Source organism: Camellia sinensis, chromosome 3 (genome assembly GCF_055761805.1).
Source record: "Camellia sinensis isolate YWXY chromosome 3, ASM5576180v1, whole genome shotgun sequence".
Lineage (NCBI taxonomy): Eukaryota > Viridiplantae > Streptophyta > Magnoliopsida > Ericales > Theaceae > Camellia > Camellia sinensis.
The window spans coordinates 128,886,155-128,903,889 of record NC_138963.1 but is presented as its reverse complement, the minus strand read 5'-3'; the positions used below and the strand labels follow the sequence as shown (position 1 = coordinate 128,903,889).

General features: G+C 37.3%; 1 pseudogene; it reads right to left on the bottom strand.

The window, feature by feature from the left end:
* Positions 1-507: 507 nt before the first annotated feature.
* LOC114321021 (uncharacterized) lies at positions 508-14,905 on the bottom strand (annotated as a pseudogene).
* Between the last annotated feature and the right edge of the window lie 2,830 nt (positions 14,906-17,735).

The following is a 17,735-nucleotide window of genomic DNA, read 5'->3' as shown; positions in this document are numbered from 1 at the left end:
CTATATTTTTATTCTTTTCTCTTTTTAGAAAATATATCATTCGTCTCAACAAATACAAATGATCAGAAACAAAGAATATTTTCTGAATACAAAGAAATTAGATGATATTATGACGTATTATTGCATCTTAACACGACAATTGTTGATTGTAATGTTGTGATATGAAATGAATTAATCAATTTTCATTTGAGTTGCACTGTGGAAGGTGGCCGCGAAGGTAGTGGGATTTGAGCTACAAGTAGAGAACCAGCTTGATGAGGTGACTATGCCGGATTCCTTGAACGGTGGTCGTGGTGACACTTGAGGAGATGACTGTAGGAACAGGGTACTATTTGAATCCAATTAGTTGGCCATCGTTGTACTTTATTGGTTGATTGGAGTTGTTGCAATAGATAATAAATTTGTTATGGTTTTCTCCTATATCTCATTCTTCTATGTTTAGATTTTGTAAGGTAATTTGTGGGGAAAAAATAAATAAATAAACAAGAGAAGTAAACAAAAATTTATTTAACAACCACTAACAAAAATCCTCAGAAGACCAGCCGATACAACAACTGACCTATGCACGACATTTTGGAATCCAATGATTAAAAAATAATAAGAATATAAAACTAATAACAACCATTAACAAAAATGAAAATGAAAATGTACAGTAAATTAATAAAACATGCAGAAACAACTTTAATGTGAAGCAACTTACTTTACGATTAAAACGACACAGTACATTCCACCAAATTCTTGCCCAGATATATTTCTCCTGCATTAAGTACAACAAAGGCATTTTAAACAGGTTTGGTAGATTAACCAAAAACATAAAGATCAATAAGAAGTTAGGGAAATTTAACTAGTGAAGCAAACAATCTACTTACATAACGCCCTTTTTCTCCTTATTTTTCTGTTCTCAAATTTCATTAAATAAATCCAATCCTTTTCTCCTAATTGAACGTTATGGTCAATCTTTGAAAAGCACATAATGTGAGTTGAACAATTCTAGGACATAAAATAGAGGTTTGTTTGTGAGCAAAATTCATATTTTCCTCCTCTAAAATGCATTCATTTTAATAATGTATACTTGATTAATATAGTCACAAGTATTTGTTGACAACCTACAAAATAACTTCATTTCACACCAATTCATTAATAGAGGGAAATGATGAAATTTTCCTCACAAAGCACTTAAATTTCTTCCGTATGGCATAAGTTTTGGTAGATAGACCCTTCAGATGAAGAGCTACTTAAGCACAATATACAATGATAACTTACCCATAGACCATAACAGGTATAAGATCACAACCAGAAGTTGCAACAATAGGATCAAAACATTCCTGCTGAAGATGAGACATACAAATAGGTTTAACCCCCAATAAAATTAAGTAATAAAAGAAAGTATAACATAACAAAAAGGAGTATCTTTATACAACTGCTGTCAGAAGGACTATATAGCAAAAGAAAAAAGAGTCAAAATCAAAACCATTTTTGGACAAAGATACATTTAAGATATAGCATAAAGAATCAATATTAACCAAATGCTCCGAAGAGGTCCTAGCCCCCAGATCTGTTTCTTGTAGCACATCATATTACATTATGTTGCTAAAGAGAAGTAACCGAGAAGTAGCACTAGAGTAGATAAGAACAAAATTAGGCAGGCTTTTACAATTTTTAAAAATGACATTTCGCTATTCTACATGGTATCAACAAAAACTTACTCAAAAAATTGCAGCAGTGCTAGACAGTACTGGCAAATGTTCTGGATAGCGACTTTTCCCACTTAAAATCCGCCATTGAACATCATTTGAAACTCCATCTATAAATCCATTCTCAACATGTTTTCTATGTATTGCATATGACACTGAAGCTGGAATCATCTCCGCACCAACTAAAACTAAATTTTGCAATGCCACATGGATCCTATTGCAGTCATCACAACAAAACCACTTATCCCTGGGCAGTTCGTGCACCAAATGTGAGAAACTATATTGAGTCACTGAATAAATACATGTCGAAAGCATTACAAAGATTCTGAAACTTACTTTTAAATCAAAGAGACCACTGTCCCAGAAGCAGCCAACATGGTACTCCTTCTCACACTAAACAGCAATAAACAGTTAGATTTAGATAATTAAAAAAACACACATATGGTAAAATATACGAGGGAAAATGCAAGCCATACTTGCTCACAAAGCATAACTGTTCGTTCATCAAAACTTTCAACACTAAAATCATAAGCCCTGTAAAGATAACAAAGAAAATCAGTCTTACTAACAACACAAAAGTGGACATGACTTAATGAAAGGGCATAGATAGAGAGAACTGGGATAATTAATTTGCTGGGGGGAATAAATAAGCATATGGGTTAATGAAATAATAGTGAATAATTTTGTAAGTGACACAATTTGATGCTGTGTATAGCATGAAATTTCTATATTGGTATAAATTTTTTGGACTTTTACTATTAAACTGCAAGTTAAAAGCAAAGGAGCTCCTGGCCTTCAAAACCTAAAATGGCCTTCTGAGTAAAGCTGTGTTCAACCTTTGGGTTAAATGAAACCATTGGTTTCTAAATTTCTAATCATTACCATCGATTCTACATGGCCTTCTGAGTAAAGCCATGTTCAACCTTTGGGTTAAATGAAACTATTGGTTTCTAAATTTCTAATCATTACCATCAATTCTACTGCAGCCAGTTTCACTTTTACTATTATTCCTTCATTCTCGGAATAGCCAAAATGACAAAAATATTCAAGAATTAAAAGTTCTTGTCATAATTTCTGACTTTGAAACCAATAAGTTCAGTCCTTCTAGCAGTAATACACAAGTGAAGAAACTATGGAAAACAGAATAAGTGCATACCAAATGACAGAATATAAATGGAGAAAAGATTTAAAAAATAAAAAATAAAAAAAATACCTGGCCAGCACCAACCCAAACTTCTGGTGAGTTCAAAACCATAAATGAGACTCTAAATGAAGACATAACAATTAAAAAGAGTTGACATGAAATAAAAAACCATTTAGACAGCACTGACACAACAAACTGACCCTGATAAACATGGAACTATACTAATAATTAAATGTGTATATAATTAACAAATCAATGAACCTCAAGGAAAATATAAGTGTCACGCCCCACTTTTTATTACTCGGAGTCATTACCAAATTCTTTAACTTAATTCAATTTCAGAGATAACATGCGGAAATAAACTCATACATTCAATCCGTAGAAGTGATTAACAATACTCTCATTCGTATGCAAAGTAAATATTACATGAACTAACTTAATAAATTGCCCTTGGGCTTACATCATTAAAAATACAAGAAGAAGGGTGTAACCCTTTACAACAATGGCATTCCACCAACATAACTGAGGCCCCGTGGCCAACAAATAAGAAGATCCAAATCTTGAAGCACACCCTGCTAAACACCTGAAAAAGATTCAACTACGTGGGATGAACATATAGTCCAGTAGGGAACTCAACATGCTCCTTATCAATAACAACATTACAGATAGCTATGATCATGAACCCCCATTCTCATACTAGAATAATAATGTGACAGTTTATACAAAATATATATATGAATATATATATATGAACTTTTCTTGAAAACAATCATTTAATTCACCGCTATAAGCGATTTATCCTTCCTTTTTCCTTTCATTAACCCCCGTTCCCAATCTTTTATAACATTAACAATTACTTAAAAAAAAAATAGATTCAATAAGCCCATTACTCTTCCATTTGCCACACATACAACAGATGTGCCTTTTCAAAACATATTTGGCATTTCAATGCAATTCCAATTATATCATAATTATCCATGCACACCTCTATAAAAAAAGATAACAACTCAACTACATACATAAAATCAATCAATGAGTCAACTCGTACCTCCAACACTGTAACAAATACAATCCACAATGTTTCCAGATACACTGAAACAATAACAACACAACACTGCACTACTAGCTATATGCGTAGTAAGCAAAAGATACACTTCTCTCCACAATCTACCAGTTTACCAGGCGCTAGCTGGAAGGGTATGGTACCTTAGATTATCAGCGCGTCAGTTTTCCAGGCGCTAGCTGGAAGGGTATGATACCTCTGATTATAAGCGCTGAACACATAAGTGTGTGGAGTCCATCCCCTATCTTCTCACACACACTGGAGTACAACCCCTCTCTTCTCCCCAACCGGTATACAAATATAATGTAATTCAGCATTTCATTACATATGATGTTCAATCAACAATGATGTAATACATACATAACAATTCAACACAACCTTATCATCCTCCACCGATGACCAAAATCTCCAGATGCATGCATATTATACATCTATTAACAGACCCAACTAACATGAGAGTACAAAACTCAGCAACAACATGAACATGGTAGTTAAAGCTATACCCCACACAAGTGTGTTCAACACTCAAGATACAACATTCCAATTTTCTTATACTCGTTTCAAAATAACTTTCCCATTTCACAAAATGAATTCCACTTCCATTGTTTTCACAAAATCATTCCCATGGACAAAAACCATACCTCATTTAAATTCACTACATTCTTTTCAAAGCCATTTCGAACTAATTACGCAAATTAAGTCATAAACAATAAATTAGGGTTTTTCCTTCCTCTTTCTCAATATTGACCAAAAAGGCCCAATTAACATCAACAAACAACAATAACCACAATTAAGACTCAAATACCTAAGTATTTGCCCAAAGATCAAAACCCCTCAATTAATTTATTAAATCAAATAACAAAAATAGGGTTTCCTCTCCTTTCAACAACCACATGCCAATTAACACTCCAATTAGCCCAACCACAACTAATGATAATAAACCCAAATTCAACAACCAACCCAAGGTTCAGTCCCATGATTTTCACAAATCCAACATGATACAATTTTTATGCAATACAAAAACTACCACATGTCTATCTATAGACGAAGTATTGAAAAGAAACAAGGAGAATCCCTACCTCAAACAAAGAACACCAATGGAGAAGATGACCCAAAATCCAAGTGCTCCAAATCCACTATTTTTCAGATTAGAATGAAGCCCAAGCCGCCCTCTATCTTTCTTATAAAGAACTTAAGATGGATTCACACTAGAAGTAGATGAAAACCTAGAAAGAAGATGAGTTTAGAGAGAGAGAAGTCGGACCTAGGGTTTGGAAACTAAAAGAGGATGAAAAGACTGATCAAAACCCGCTGCTGCCTATTTAAACTGGACAGGCTCGCTCGAGCGAAGACTTGGTCGCTCGAGGGACCAGACACAGGAAAGCCTCGCTCGAGCGAAGAAAAGCTCGCTCGAGCCAAAAACTCGATGCTTCAGGTCTGCAACCCAGAAGCTCGCTCGATCGAAGAAACGCTCGCTCGAGCGAAGAAACACTGCTCTCAGGTCTATACTAGACGCAAACACTCGCTCGAGCGAAGAAACCCTGGCTCGAGCCACCAGACACAAAACTCCACGCTCGCTCGAGCGACAGACATCTCGCTCGAGCGAAGGACTAAAAACCTGGGCAGCAACCACCTGCTCCCAAACACACCCAACCTGGAACGAACAAGTCCAAAACATTCTATAACTCAAATTTAAAGAATTGAAGGACAGAAACAAGTTCAAAACAACAACCGGAATCCACGGAACTAAGTCCGAATACTACAACCAAAGGAGAAAGAACCGGGATCGCTACGACCTTCCCCCCTTAAAGAATTTCGTCCCCGAAATTAAGGATACGCCAAAACACAAAGCCAACTGATCACACAACACCAACACCCGAATCCCAAAGGAAGAAATTAATCTCACAACAAACCTTTAATCCCCTCTTACCAAAGAAAAGACTAACCAAGGGAAACATTCCAAATGACAACACTTAGGTATGAAAGCCTCAACAACCCAAACCTTTCCCGAAATAATGACCAACAACTGACTAGCACAACAAGTTAAGTCACTATTCAACAACATAATTCTCAACCATACGACCAAAGCAAATCTTTTGAGCAAATTATAGGAAAACACTTTCTTGTTCAAGAGACATTTCTCAATGTAGACATTCAAAAATAAATCTTTCATTTTCCATGCGAAACTCAATAGTTTTGTAAATATATATATATATATATATATATTTTCAACCACGGTGTTATCCAAAACACATAATCATCCACAGTTTATTTGCCAAAAGATTCATTTGGAATTCCTCAAAACCCTTGAATTAAATCAATTTCTCAAGAACGCCCTTAAATAGCCTAAACACTAGAAAAAAATTTGGTTTCCAATTCTTTCCAAAATAACACTATCAACATCCATCACGCACACAGTGATGCCACAACCAACACAGAACATAACATTTCTATAATGGTAGTTAATAGAAATAACAACAATACTATCAACACATAAGGCATAAGAAATTCATGGTTTTGCAATTCTATTCCGCCTCTTTTACTTACCCAATTAAATAACATACACCTGGCTCAGAACCTGGCCAAACAATTAAATGAAATAGTAACTCATTTAAAACATTTTTCACTTCGCAATAAATAATCATATAAGCTATATCAATCTTTCAATAGATACACATTTTGGTGTTGTATCATTGGAGTCCATCCCCTATCTCCTCCCAAACAATATACATACATAATGTATAAAAAAAAATCCAATCATTCACAATGATAATTCAATACACATAATTGCTGTATTATAATAACCGTCATATTCAATGGCACAACCGGATGATTAGTTTCAGTTTTCCCCTAATCAACACACAAAGTCTACAACAAACGAGACTAACCTCATGGTGACCAATGTCAACCCAAAACCCGATACCAACGAGCTGACTAATCAACTCAATAAACTCCACACTCAGTAATCCACACACTGATGTGCCACTCAAACCATACCCAATAATTGATAACCAATCACAATACAAACACTACCCCTACACAACCGATGGGGTCACCACGGACTCACTGAATAGCAAGGCCCAAAACACGAACCAACATACAAGTACCATTCCTTCTAACTTGAGACACAAATCCCACATAACCTTGTCAATACCGCGCAATTCTCTAAACCATCTCATCAATCACATCCACTCATAGATTCCCTTTCTCAACAAATAAACTCTAAAAGTGAACAAGGCCCACAGGCCGTCACAAGACTAACTCAATATACAGTACCAAGCAAGCAACAATACTAGGATCATTGATCCCATCAATAACTTCTCAATATAAATACTAGAGGGTTCGAAATTCCATACATACTCCCCAATACATGAGGATTAAACAAACAATACTATGCATACATATGCGATACATAAACATAGTGCCTCAGCATCCAACAGTACACCAGTCAACAACAAAATCAATAAACATGATACACCACCGGCCATCATACAAAAAGTCCCCCTCTAGGGTAACACTGTAGGGCTAAGTAATAAGTCGCCCCTCGCGAGGCTCCCGAAGCCTAGCCTGACCATTTCTGGTACCGATACCGCCCCCGACCGGACAGGTACGACTGAGTCTGACTAGATTTTGAAACACTCATAGAATTTACGCGCAAAGGACAAAAACGTCTACCATGGCTCAGCTGACCGCAAACAAAACAACCACCAGACCCTCTACTCTGAGGCTGGTCTGGAACCTGAACCTCCCCGAAACCCCCAACAGAAAGGTCCGAAACCCCTGGTGAAGAAAAAGAACCAGCCCCAGACAGAGCATGTTTCCGCCTCCACCCCTTACTGAGCCTAGAGTGCTTAGGATCCGTAGAACTTACCGAGATGATCTCCTCCTCAACGCTATCATCACTTGCAACCATGGCCTCCACATGGGCCGCTGCCTCGACTAGATTATAATAATCCTTCAAAAAGGATCCAGCTACCTTCTCCTGAATATCAAAACACAACCGCTTTTCAAACTCATAACAACGATGCTCCCCTGTTGCCACCAACTCTGGAGCGAACCTCGATAAACTAGCAAACCGCATCTCAAACTGTGCCATAGGAGTATCATCCTGACGCAACTCCAAAAACTGATCCCTCAACCTTTCCCGAGCAGGAGGGAAATACTTGGCCCAAAAGGCCTCGGTAAAAGCAACCCACGTGCTACCTACATTATTCTTAGCATACTTCCACCAATAACTCGCATCACCCATCAACTGAAAAGTCGCCAAAGAGACCCTCAACTCCTCATCTTCGACTCTGAGCATATCAAGAGTCTTGGTAATCTGTTCTAACCAACTCTTTGCCTCCAACGGTTTAGCCTCCCCCACAAACTCTGGTGGGCCGGAACGGAAAAACTCCTTAGTAAGTTTGAGAGCATGCCCGTTGCCGCCCTCAGTGCGAACTAGGGCATCTTGCACTGCTCTCGCAATCTCACGTGCGACATCCTCACCGACAGCCGATGCTGCAACGACGGGTACTAAAGGAACTGATGTGCCCCTACTGACACTCCTACTATTTAACTATCCTCTACTCCCTCGTGTAGACATCCTATAAAGCACAAAGGTAAATTACACTTAGTGCATAACACAATAGCCTCCTCCGAGGCACACTCTACCACCAATAGGTCACAATGCACACTTAGTCTCAAAATTTACATTTCTCATACATATAAACATTTAAACATGTAAACACATAATTGAATCAAGTCCACAAAGATAGCCACTCATCCCGGAACTCTCAAGGAATTCCTATCAGAAACCACGTTAATCAGGCGCGTTTCCAAGAGGACCTCAAAGCAAGTTCACCGGCTATGAATACTATCCAAGAGACTGAATCCCATACTCACATAAATGCAACACATAAGTCCTAATTCTCATGGTATCTATATGCAACGTCCTCACTACACGTAGTAAACCCACTGTGGTAAAAACCACTTCCCACGAGCTCAAGGTATTCAAACCCAGCAGCTCTGATACCAAGTTGTCACGCCCCACTTTTTATTACTCGGAGTCATTACCAAATTCTTTAACTTAATTCAATTTCAGAGATAACATGCGGAAATAAACTCATACATTCAATCCGTAGAAGTGATTAACAATACACTCATTCGTATGCAAAGTAAATATTACATGAACTAACTTAATAAATTGCCCTTGGGCTTACATCATTAAAAATACAAGAAGAAGGGTGTAACCCTTTACAACAATGGCATTCCACCAACATAACTGAGGCCCCGTGGCCAACAAATAAGAAGATCCAAATCTTGAAGCACACCCTGCTAAACACCTGAAAACGATTCAACAACGTGGGATGAACATATAGTCCAGTAGGGAACTCAACATGCTCCTTATCAATAACAACATTACAGATAGCTATGATCATGAACCCCCATTCTCATACTAGAATAATAATGTGACAGTTTATACAAAATATATATATGAATATATATATATATATATATATGAACTTGTCTTGAAAACAATCATTTAATTCACCGCTATAAGCGATTTATCCTTCCTTTTTCCTTTCATTAACCCCCATTCCCAATCTTTTATAACATTAACAATTACTTAAAAAAAAATAGATTCACTAAGCCCATTACTCTTCCATTTGCCACACATACAACAGTTGTGCCTTTTCAAAACATATTTGGCATTTCAATGCAATTCCAATTATATCATAATTATCCATGCACACCTCTATAAAAAAAGATAACAACTCAACTACATACATAAAATCAATCAATGAGTCAACTCGTACCTCCAACACTGTAACAAATACAATCCACAATGTTTCCAGATACACTGAAACAATAACAACACAACACTGCACTACTAGCTATATGCGTAGTACGCCAAAGATACACTTCACTCCACAATCTACCAGTTTACCAGGCGCTAGCTGGAAGGGTATGGTACCTTAGATTATCAGCGCGTCAGTTTTCCAGGCGCTAGCTGGAAGGGTATGATACCTCTGATTATAAGCGCTGAACACATAAGTGTGTGGAGTCCATCCCCTATCTTCTCACACACACTGGAGTACAACCCCTCTCTTCTCCCCAACCGGTATACAAATATAATGTAATTCAGCATTTCATTACATATGATGTTCAATCAACAATGATGTAATACATACACAACAATTCAACAGAACCTTATCATCCTCCACCGATGACCAAAATCTCCAGATGCATGCATATTATACATCTATTAACAGACCCAACTAACATGAGAGTACAAAACTCAGCAACAACATGAACATGGTAGTTAAAGCTATACCCCACACAAGTGTGTTCAACACTCAAGATACAACATTCCAATTTTCTTATACTCGTTTCAAAATAACTTTCCCATTTCACAAAATGAATTCCACTTCCATTGTTTTCACAAAATCATTCCCATGGACAAAAACCATACCTCATTTAAATTCACTACATTCTTTTCAAAGCCATTTCGAACTAATTATGCAAATTAATTCATAAACAGTAAATTAGGGTTTTTCCTTCCTCTTTCTCAATATTGACCAAAAAGGCCCAATTAACATCAACAAACAACAATAACCACAATTAAGACTCAAATACCTAAGTATTTGCCCAAAGATCAAAACCCCTCAATTAATTTATTAAATCAAATAACAAAAATAGGGTTTCCTCTCCTTTCAACAACCACATGCCAATTAACACTCCAATTAGCCCAACCACAACTAATGATAATAAACCCAAATTCAACAACCAACCCAAGGTTCAGTCCCATGATTTTCACAAATCCAGCATGATACAATTTTTATGCAATACAAAAACTACCACATGTCTATCTATAGACGAAGTATTGAAAAGAAACAAGGAGAATCCCTACCTCGAACAAAGAACACCAATGGAGAAGATGACCCAAAATCCAAGTGCTCCAAATCTACTATTTTTCAGATTAGAATGAAGCCCAAGCCGCCCTCTATCTTTCTTATAAAGAACTTAAGATGGATTCACACTAGAAGTAGATGAAAACCTAGAAAGAAGATGAGTTTAGAGAGAGAGAAGTCGGACCTAGGGTTTGGAAACTAAAAGAGGATGAAAAGACTGATCAAAACCCGCTGCTGCCTATTTAAACTGGACAGGCTCGCTCGAGCGAAGACTTGGTCGCTCGAGCGACCAGACACAGGAAAGCCTCGCTCGAGCGAACAAAAGCTCGCTCGAGCCAAAAACTCGATGCTTCAGGTCTGCAACCCAGAAGCTCGCTCGATCGAAGAAACGCTCGCTCGAGCGAAGAAACAATGCTTTCAGGTCTATACTAGACGCAAACACTCGCTCGAGCGAAGAAACCCTGGTTCGAGCCACCAGACACAAAACTCCACGCTCGCCCGAGCGACAGACATCTCGCTCGAGCGAAGGACTAAAAACCTGGGCAGCAACCACCTGCTCCCAAACACACCCAACCTGGAACGAACAAGTCCAAAACATTCTATAACTCAAATTTAAAGAATTGAAGGATAGAAACAAGTTCAAAACAACAACCGGAATCCACGGAACTAAGTCCGAATACTACATCCAAAGGAGAAAGAACCGGGATCGCTACAATAAGATTGTGACTTTTGATCAACACTCTTGAAAGAGCCCATCATACACAAAACTGCTATTTGGATTCTCAGGATTAGAGCAATGTATAAAATCCATAGAAGAAGTAATTAATTTCTTCATTATTAACCAAAATTTTATTGAATGACTACACTTAACCAACCTGCAAACAACGCAACCACCTATTTCAATTTATGGGGCTTTAACAACTCGTGTCAACTGAATTATAATGTCTTCCCGTATTTGAGGACTCTCCAGCAAAGTTTCATCTTAAACCAAATTTATCTCTACAATATGGGCAGTGCCAGTCACCTTTAGGTGCACACTGTAAATCCAAACAAAGTGAAAGAAGCCACAAGAGAGAGTGGGAAAAGGGAAGAGCAAAAAATAATTGATAAGTACTTATATAACAGAAGAAAAACAATGAAAATGTATATCTGGTTAAACATAAGTTAGATACACTTAAATATACTAGCTTATTTGAGTGTAGGGCTTGTCATTTAACGCTTTCAAATTGTAATGTAAAGGTTGTAAATTGGCCTTACCTTGCAATACTTCAATTGAGTACTAAAATAACCGATCAATAACGCAACCAAGAAGAAGAAAGTAATTTATAAATACTTCAAGACCGCTTTTAACAAATTGTGTTTCACTTTCACCACCATTATATGATTCCCTAAAAAGCACATTGGCCAAGCTTCGTATTACTTATAAGAGTTAAATTTTATGTTTATAGCTTTTCAAATTATTAGCTCAAAATAATCAAAAAAAGTTGTAATTTTGTTTGGTATAGATTTTGATAATACGTGAAAAAAGTTGAGCTTGGCAACTAAATAAGTTGTCACATAGTTTTTTTATTGTGCAAATAACCCAAATGCCCTCAAAAGTCTTTTTATACCAGTAAAAACAAAAGATATGAGGCTCTTCTGTCCATACAAATTTAATGGTTTTGAAATATATATTTTTTTAAAAAAAAACTACAAATTGTAACTTAAGAAAATCTCACCTTTTTTTTTTTTTGTTAAATAAGCTGAAAAAATCAAGTTATAATTTAAAATTGCAACCAAACAACATTAGTCAACTTTTTTTAAGCAAATATGCTAAATAAACTGACTCATAAGTGTTACCAAATGGGGCCATTAGACAAAATGAAACCAAAAAAAATACAAGCTTAAAAAGTTGACATGAATTGAGAAAATGTATCCCTTTTTTTTTTTTTTTTTTTTTAGAGAGGATAAGCAATTACACAGAGGAAGACGCCTCAGACATCACCAACGCCATTAAAGAAGGAGGAACCTCCTCCATCCAAATACGTGGCGTCTCAAAATCAAAGGCTAACCTACTTAAACAATGAGCCACCGAATTGCCATCCCGACAAACATGCGAAACCGATGAAGAAGGAAACCGCAAAAGGAGCGCTTGAGCCACCCCCACAAAATGACCATAGCAAGAGAGGTTATCCGCCTTACCTTGAAGTGCAGCCACCACATTTTGAGAGTCACCTTCCAGATGAATATGGCCCAATCCCAAATCACAAGCCAATTGCAGGGCTTTTATCGCTCCCATAGCTTCCACACAATCAACGTCCTCCATATACTGTAGCCGCTCAACCATAGACGCAATGACTTCCCCATGACAGTCCCGAATAATAATGCCAACCCCAGCACTGGCATGGGCCTTCCTAACAGAGCCATCAAAGTTCAATTTGAAGACACCCTCGCGTGGCGCAACCCACCTATAGTTTGAGAAAATGTATCCCTTAATGAATGACAATGAACACACAACCAAACCATGACATATCTACACTATAGTTTTTTTTATCAACTGTTCTAGTATCTACATAGGTTATCTTATTCTACTTTTAGTGCGTAGTAGTCACTTCAATGGTGGAATGTAATTCTTAGAACACAAAATAAGAAATAAATTAAATGTCTATTGTATAACTTAGAGATGATACCCACACAATATGAACATCAATCACAGCAAGAACAGAGAGAAAGTACATTCAAGGGAAATACCCACCTGCATGAAAAGCCTGAGGGCATCCATCACAAATAATCAGATCCCCTCCAGCTCCACATGCTGCACACGTATCATCACTGCTTCTAATAGCCAGATTTTCTCCATTAGCCAATGACAGAGCTATATCATGAAGCATCAGTCCGCTAGAAGTATAGATGTTCCGGTAGCTGGAGTAAATAATGGAAAATATTAATTCAGCATAGCATACTCACAATCACCGAACCAATGATAAGTTTTTTTAAGGCTACTCACGGTTGGCGTCTAGCTAACCATCCAGCATGAGCCTCAAACTGCAAAGGACTAATCTGCTCACAAGGGAAAATAATCTCATAACTAAGACCTATAAATGTTTAGGGGAAGGGGGGCGAAAAGAAGGGGATCCTAACACTTTATTCAATAAGTGTTGTGCCAACAATTTACCTCAGTGTGACAACAACTACAAACTATTCCATTTCCTTGTTTGTAGCCCCTAAGTATTCTCTGCAATAAAAAATAAAATGTATAAAATGAAGAAATTGAGACGAATATAAACACATCAGCAAAAGAAGAGACTGCATCGAAAAAACCACCTGTCCTTTGGAATAGTAAGCCAATTCAGCACCATCTAAAAGTCCATTAGGCATAAAAAGTAATCGATGCAGATCATTATCCCTGTAATCAATGTGCAAAACTTCAATAAGCATAAGACTTCAAGCCAAGCCCAAAAAATCCCAAAATTAGAGGCAGACTTCTATAAAAGTACCAAGAAAATTGAGACACTTGACTAGGGAGAGGGAGAATAGGGAGAATAAGTTTTACCTTTTCTTGGTACGACCTTCCACAGTTTTTTTTCTGTTTCACAACTGAACTAGAATGGTAGAAGGTTGGCCTGCACAAAAGATTGCAAAATCAGTGACAGAGGGCATGATGAATTTCATTTTAGTAATCAATTCAATGAAAAAGAATCTTGACTACTTCAGAAATATGAATTAACTAATATAGATAAGAAAAAACGAATTGAAAGAGAACGAACTTCTTAGCCACCCCCTTTTTTCTTCCCCTCTAGCGCCTCCTTCATGCAATTTTGCTGTTTAAAATTGTAGTTCTGAACATAGGAAGACAAACTAGGGCAAAGGTTGTCTTCTATCATTTGACCACTGCAGCCAAAAGCTTCAGTTTAGTGATGTTGTTGGCCGCTAAAATAATAACCTGATAATTCTTTGACCACACAAAGTATAAAAAATCAAAATCAAAATGAATAAATAAACTATAAGGAGCCTTCAAAAAACTATGCTTCATAAAATCCTAAACTGACAGAAACCTGCTACTTGGGAGATCTCTTAAGCGATTATGGCCACAAACCGTAATCTCTAACACGATTAAGATCACCACAACCATGCATTAGTAGAATGGCAACGTACTGTCAAAAAGAACATCGTACACTTTTATACTTGCAAAATATATGACATGTACATACAACATGAGTCTTCTAGCAGTATATGATGACACACATGTACTCAAGTTTCACCTTCCTGTTATTATTTGCATAGCACCAAACAGCTTTATTTTGTACACAACACATCATATTGGATAATAAATTTGTAAGCTTGAAATGAACTTTTACATGTTAAACAAGTATTTTGAAAATCTTAAAAGAACTCTACCACCACAAAAGGCCTAACCTTAAATTCCCAAATATAGGGGACCAAACATTCAAAACCAAATATAAAATATATTAATGAGATAATTCCCAAAAGAAAATATTTCATTCCCAAAAGTTAATGTCTCATTATCGTTGATTGGCAACAACCTATACTTCCCCCGACATGCGAGTCTACATTTCAACTTTACTCGCGTTCTTTCCCCGTATGTACCGACCTTGGGCACCATCATAGCCTCCAACTCGGCCAATGTTATCCCCCTATGTACATTGAACAACCCTTGCGCTTCAGTGTCGTACGACACACCTTCCTCGCTGTAACGCCCTCAAAAAAATACATAAAACCCATCACTATAGACATGCATTGATATAAAAGAAACCAACCATTTCTATTCATCAAAGTAATTCTTACAATTGTATTACATGTTAACAACGAAAGCAAATGCCCTATGGGCTTACAGCTTTCCAAGTCAACACCAGGTTACACAAAAGAAGAGTGCTAACTCTATACAAAATAAACCCCTGGCTTGATATACATGTAATATAAACAAAATGAACAAAAAGAGTCTTCGACTCTCATCATCATCCAAGCTATGTCCTTGGAGGTGGCATACTACCTGTACCTGAAAATAATGTCCCATAAAGGGTGAGCCAACGCTCACTAGAGATATGCTAAACACAGTATGAGCAATAACTAAGACATTAGCAATTCATAAATGTTCGATTTTCATAAATCAATTCATAACCCATTTCCATTTCATGACCACTATGTTCATGTTTCATTACAGTTTCTATTTCTTATCAATTTCACAATCTACATCAACGGCTCAGAACCTGGCCAACCACTTATATGAGACAGTGACTCATATTATGCGTTCCCCATTTTACAATAGATAAACATACTAGTTGTATCAATATCTCAACAGGTAAGCATACAAACTGCATCCACATTTCAACAGATATGCATATTAGCTATATCAACACTTCCAAAGATAAGCATATGAGTTGTATCAACACTTCCATAGATAAGGATACAAGCTGTATCAACACGTTAACTGACAAGCATATGAGCTGTATCAGTGGAGTCCATCCCCTATCTCCTCTCAAACAACAATCAGTTTAGAGGTCCATCCCCTATCTTCCCCTAAACCGTAGAGTACATCCCCTATCTCCTCCCACACACACAACGTATATACACATAGGTCATATACACAATCAATCAATACATAACGTTAATGTATTCTATCAACCGTCATACTCTATGACATATCGAATTGATTAGTTTTAGTTTGCCTAATCATCATGCATTGTCTACAACAATCAAAACTACCCTCCACCGGTAGCGCAAGCAATTATTTCTAAACGGATAATAAAAGCTTCAACAGATAAAATATCAATGTTTTCAAAAGTGAGCGGTTAATAAATCCAACTCCACTATTCTACTATATAATGAGCCAATTTCATTATTTCCAACTCAATTCCATATAACCACAATTTTTCCAAATTAATCATACCAATTAATTTATACAACCAATTAGGGTTTTCTACCCCATTTCCCAACATTGACCCAAAGGTCTATATATCAACAACCAATAACAATATCATTATTTTGAAACCCACAATACACATTTTAGAATCAAAATAACAAAACCCTCTTTTAACATTTTGAAATCCTAAGTCCCAAAATTATCCAACTTCAACACTTTATCAAAACAACCAAAAATCTATGTCAAAGACCATAAGAGTGAGTAGGAATCCCTACCTCAAACGATGACACCCAAAGAAGAAGATGACGAAAACGAAGTTGCTCCAAATCACAAGTTTCTCGGATCAAAATGTAGCCCTCGACGATCAACACAACTTTTACAAAGGCCAAAGGGGAGGGAAGCACTCTAACTAGATCAAACCCTAGAGAGAAGGGAGTTTCTAGAGAGAGAGGCTCTCAAAAACGTTTTTGGGAAAGTAAGAGAGAGAGTGGAAGTGTAGAAAATGATTAAAAAATGCCTAGCTGCCCTCTGTTATACGACATTCCCGCTTGAGCGGAAACACAACGCTCGAGCGTCAAGAATAAAAAACTAGGCCCGCTCGAGCGCAGGAATGCCCACTCGAGCGCCAAGACACAAGGATAAAATATACCCGCTCGAGCGCGAAAACTAGTCCGCTCAAGCGTAGATTTTCATCTCCCAGAATTTTCACCAACGAGGTACTACCCGCTCGAGCGCAACCAGCTCGAGCGCAAGAAACCCGCTCGAGCGTAGAAAACACACCTGTAGAAGTTTTGCAGGGACTCGAAATGCTGGAAGGGTGTAAACCCCGCTTGAGCGGACCACTCAAAAACTGGGCAACAGCAATGGGAGCCAAAGCTCTACCAACTTGTAACAACCAAGCCCAACACATCCTAAAACTCAAACAAATGGAATTAAAGGACGACAACAAGATAGACACAGCTACCAACTCCACGGAATCAAGTCCGGAATGCAACAGAACAGTAAAGGGAAAACCGGAATCACTATAACCTTCCCCCCTTAAAGAATTTCGTCCCCGAAATTAAATACAAGTTTTCTCCAT